Source organism: Amborella trichopoda, chromosome 1 (assembly GCF_054954075.1).
Source record: "Amborella trichopoda isolate Santa Cruz 75 chromosome 1, AtrichopodaSantaCruz75HAP2 v2.0, whole genome shotgun sequence".
In the NCBI taxonomy this organism is placed as follows: domain Eukaryota; kingdom Viridiplantae; phylum Streptophyta; class Magnoliopsida; order Amborellales; family Amborellaceae; genus Amborella; species Amborella trichopoda.
The window spans coordinates 12,605,619-12,610,725 of NC_142336.1; the positions used below are offsets into that span (position 1 = coordinate 12,605,619).

The 5,107-nt window shown below is 32.1% G+C and overlaps 1 long non-coding RNA gene across 1 annotated transcript; it reads right to left on the reverse strand.

Moving 5' to 3' along the window:
- Positions 1 to 2,078: 2,078 nt before the first annotated feature.
- Positions 2,079 to 4,669, reverse strand: LOC110008148 (uncharacterized). Its single transcript, XR_002282719.2, has 2 exons — positions 4,571 to 4,669; positions 2,079 to 2,573 (listed from the first exon to the last, which is right to left on the reverse strand). It is a non-coding gene; the product is annotated as an uncharacterized LOC110008148 (long non-coding RNA).
- Between the last annotated feature and the right edge of the window lie 438 nt (positions 4,670 to 5,107).

Below are 5,107 nucleotides of genomic sequence, written 5' to 3' on the forward strand. Positions count from 1 at the left end.
AATTTTATGTAATCCATGATCGAATTTTATGTAATCCATGATCGAATTTTTTGTAATCCATGATTGAATTTTTTGAAAATTTGTGATTTTTTTTTTATTCCATGATCGAATTTTTTTTTGTAATCCATGATAGAATTTTTCGAAAATTTGTGGTTTTTTTTTTTTAATCCATGATCGAATTTTTTTTTGTAATCCATGATAGAATTTTTTGAAAATTTGTGATTTTTTTTTTTTAATCCATGATCGATTTTTTTGAAAATTTGTTTTTTTTTTTTTTTAATCCATATTATTCAAAGAGAAAATGAGAGAGATGATGATTCTGAGGCCACCCTATCCCAGCCATATTATTCACATATCGAGTCCCAACAGCAACAGTGTAGGGATGAGCACGACAATGCAGATGAGCATGAAGGATGGACAAGCTTCGGGGATTTTGGATTGGGAATACAACAAAACACTAACACTCGGGGATTTGGGAATAGTCAGACGCCTGCTAATATCGATGATTATTTTTTAGATCGAATCAATGAATTGTTAAACGAATTCAATCAATGGCATCAGCGTGACCAAGAAGAACAATAACGTCGTCTATCATTTTATTTTTAGATCATATGTTACTAATTTTATGCTTTATTGTAGTCCATGTATGTTGATATACTTATTCCATGATAATTTTATGTTTATCCTTTTGTGTGATGTAAATTAAATGTTGAATGGCGGTTCATGCAGGGAAAGAACATATCAATATTCGCATATTCATTCAAAAACATGAAAATTCTTAATGGAGTACCCTCATTTCTTATTGAATTCTTAAAAAACAATATTTATAATGAATTTTAATAATTTTTTCGGATTTTTTTTAAGCTTTATCCTTACCGATTCACCCGATTCCCGATCCGAATCGCCGATTCGCCGATCCGAATCGGTTTTTTGGGTGCTCGATCCGGATCACCGATCCATTTTTTAAACCATTGGTTAAAACAATAGGAGATGACAAGGCGTCTTGCCCATTAGGTCCTGAACAACGGCCGAAGTTAACTAACGTAAAAAAACAAGTACGAGTCCGAAGAATTGTAGACCATGCACCACACCTGTTTATGCTTGGGTAAGAGAGGCGTATTTATGATATAAATTGAATCCTATATAGATAGTGTGTTATGCTTATGTATGTTCCCTCTCACCTGTAACGGTGCTGCTAGGATCTTTGATCTTGGGGTTGGACTGATGTTGGGACTTATTGCAACTAGTCAGTGAAACCATTGATCGTGTAGTTGGCTTCACGGTATATTTGCATATTTGTTCATAAACTCCTCCTTGTAAAGTTATTTTGCACATGTTATGGTTAATCAAGTGAAGCAAATGGGGAATACTGTGAATTATGCTAATATCAATTTCAGTTCCTCCTATTATTTGTAAAGGTGCCATTAGAGTACCAATGCTACAGGTATTATTGAGAAAAATATGTGCCCATTTGAGAGGTTCAATACCATGTTTTGAATTTTGAAAGCTTGCATTCTGATGCATCAGATTTTGTAATGTGAAGGCATGACGAACTCATCCAAAGGAGCCATCTGAGGCCACTGCTTCATGGGGATTGGATTATGTTGTAATTACTAGAGTGGAAAGAGATGATTTATCTGAGAAAGGAAGTAGCCATTTTGCAGATACAGTGCAGAAATAGAAAACACTCAAGCCAAGTGTGCTTATTGGAGCACTTGTTAGGGCCTACTTCATGAAAGCCAATATAAATCCTACTGGTGCTTTTATTTCATCATTAGCTTTGATTTTAAGATATACCTTTTGGATCCATATCTCATATTTTTTTGAGATTTTGTCTATATTACTTTTATGCCTTATTAGCCCGGCCAGGACTGCCAGATTAGAGCCGGTTACCTGGACCAGTTCCAAGCTACCTTGACCCTGCCCATGACTGGGTTCCATTCCCGGTTCATGTTTTCTAACACTAGGATGGATCCTGCCTCTTTAGCAATTCTGCCCCTACATTGCAAGGTTCCTGAAATGTATTGCTGCCATATTTGCTCTTTGTGTTGAGAGTCCCAGATTGTATAGAACAACGGTGAGAAAATAAAGAAATAATTCCTATTAAAATTCAAAATGGGTACTGATTACAAGGAAAAAATTGTTAAGAAATAACTAACATTAAATTTTCTAATAATAAAAAAAATTACAAAAGAACATTAATTTAATAGAAAAACAAAAAATTAATAACCATAGGATGAAAGTCTCATTTGGGGAGAGTAGGGAGTCGAAGAGAGTACGAGAGAGAGGGAGATTGAAAAGTTTGTAGACTCCATGTCTGAGTACTGGGGAGAAGAGGGAGTGTATTGAGGATAGTTGGGGGAAGAGGGAGAGTATTGGGGAGAAGAGGAAGAGTATTGAAGGAGAGTATTATGGAGAGTTGGGGAAAGAGGGAGAGTAGTGTGGAGAGTTTTGGGAAGATCGGATTGTAGAGAACTTCATTGTCTGCATTCTTATTTGTCTCTGCCCAGTGTAGATCTTCCTTTTTCTCGAGTTTGGTGTATCAATCCCAACTCCTTTTCCTTTCTCACAATCTGCACAATATAATGAAAAGAGTAAATCAAAAGCAACAAAGTGAAGAACAATGATTTCATGCAACGGATGTATCATACTAAAATGCAACCACACTTCTAGAAAACCATGTTTTTGGCATTTGTATGACTCCAAATTTTGCACATCCATTCTCTTCATCCTCATAATCAATCTTATGGAAAAAAAAATTTCAATTTCTACCCTAGATATGGTCAAAATTAGTACCCTCCAACAATGAATCTCGACCGTCCATTCGGTGAATTTCAAGATGTAGGCCTTGACAAATTCAAAATCACTTTTATCTTTTGAGCATCATTAATCTAATAATGATAACACTATATAAAAATTTTGGGAATAAAAAAATCTTTTTGAGGCGTATATCTAACCTTCTCACTAAAATGAACGGCTTATATTAATTGGGCTAGAGAAACACTTTTTAGGACGTTTTTTTCTAAATTTTCTTTTTTGTGATTATTCTTTAGAATGAAAATAGTAAACATCTAAAAAATTGTGCCAAACAAATATCTTTAACATAGTTTTTTAATATGGTTGCATTATATTATGATATAACTGTTGCATGAAATCATTGCTCCAAAGTGAAATTAAACTTATTGCGGTATGTAAGGTCTAAGAAATTAAATAATTAATAAAATAGTTAAATAAGCAAAAATGGGGAAAATATAGAAAAAGTAAGAAGAATTCAAAAAAATAAATAAATAAATACTAGAAACAAATATAACTCTCTTGAAACAATAAATAAATACTCATTAAAAAGTTCATCACTTTCAAGCCATTGCAAATTACAACATTAAAGGCTAAACTATATAAGTATATAAAAGAAAACCGACGAATAAAAAGAAAAACAGAAAATTTAAAAAAGCAGAAAGTTTTTCTCTAGTTTTTCCATTTTTTTATTTCTGTTTTATCTTTTTTAACTTTATTTTATTTTTTCTGTTTTTTTGGATTTTCTAATTTCTCTCTTCGGCATTATCCAATTCCCATTCCAAAAATTGAAAACATAAACAAAAGAAATGCCCCATATGTATTTCACTTTCTTTTTTTGCATTTTCATTTTTTTCTTGTTGGTTTATTAACGTCCTTTACAAAACATAAACTAAAACAGAAATTGCAATTTCAATTTTTTCCTTATTTCATTGTTTGGATTTTATTTAGGATTCATCTTTTAAGCCCTTATAAATTTCAATATCAAAAGTTAAAACTAATATATTAAAAAAAACCAAAACGATAGGGATTTTTCAGATTTTTATATTTTCGTGTCTTAATTTGAGGCGTTTTTACAAACTGTAAAACCCTTCCTTAATAACCTAAAATTGAAACCCAAAAAGAAAAAGAAAAAAAAACAATACAAAACCATAAAACCCTAATTCTTGACCTAAACCTAAGATGGAAACATAAATTTTTCCTTATTTTCCTATTTTTTCTGTTTTTTTGGATTTTCTAATTTCTCTTTTCGGCATTTTCGATTTCCCATTCCAAAAATTGAAAACAGAAACAAAAAAAATACCCCATATGTATTTCACTTTGTTTTTTTGCATTTTCATTTTTTTCTTGTTGGTTTATTAATGTCCTTTACAAAACATAAACTAAAACAGAAATTGCAATTTCAGTTTTTTCCTTATTTCATTGTTTGGAGTTTATTTAGGATTCGTCTTTTAAGCCCTTATAAATTTCAATATCAAAAGTTAAAACTAATATATTAAAAAAAACCAAAAACATAGGGTTTTTTCAGATTTTTATATTTTAGTGTAGTAATTTGAGGGGTTTTTACAAATTGTAAAACCCTTCTTTAATAACCTAAAATTGAAACCCAAAAAGAAGAAAAAAACCCATACAAAACAATAAAACCCTAATTCTTGTCCTAAACCTAAAATGGAAACATAAATTTTTTGTTATTTTCCTATTTTCTAAACCTAAAGAACAAAATATTAAATACTACTGACTATTAGATACTACAAATCAAAATAAATAAAAAACTCACCTGTGATGTTGAAGCTGGCCGTCGGAACAAGTATAAACTTGCCGGAGGAGCTTCTGGCTTTTCTTGATTCTTGAATCTCGAGATTAGTGAGAGAGAAACAATAAAACTTCCATTTCTCTCTCTTATTTAAATAGAAAACGTTTCGTCAAATTGTATTCTAGTCCCTTGGGAGTATACTGTTCATGTACTCCTTCAGGTAAAAATTAGTTTTAGGACTTCTTGAATATAACCTCATTCCTAATTGAACCCTTTCCCTAATGAGCCAATTTGTGTTGCAATTGGATGCTTGCATTTGAGGATTTTAGGTAGACCTCATTAGCCAAGATAGTGGCTGTTTGGAAATTGAGTGTCAACTGAGGCTGTGGTCATGTGTCAGCCTGTGTCGTCGGTCCAAGCGTCTTTTTGTGGATTTTCACTTGGACAAGAGAAGTGGCATCGTAAAGACGGTTTTCACCAACTTTTGTTATTTCTAGGCTCCTTTACTCACGACCTTGCAGTCATGTCCACCCTTTTCATCCTTTTTTTGCTCACAATGCC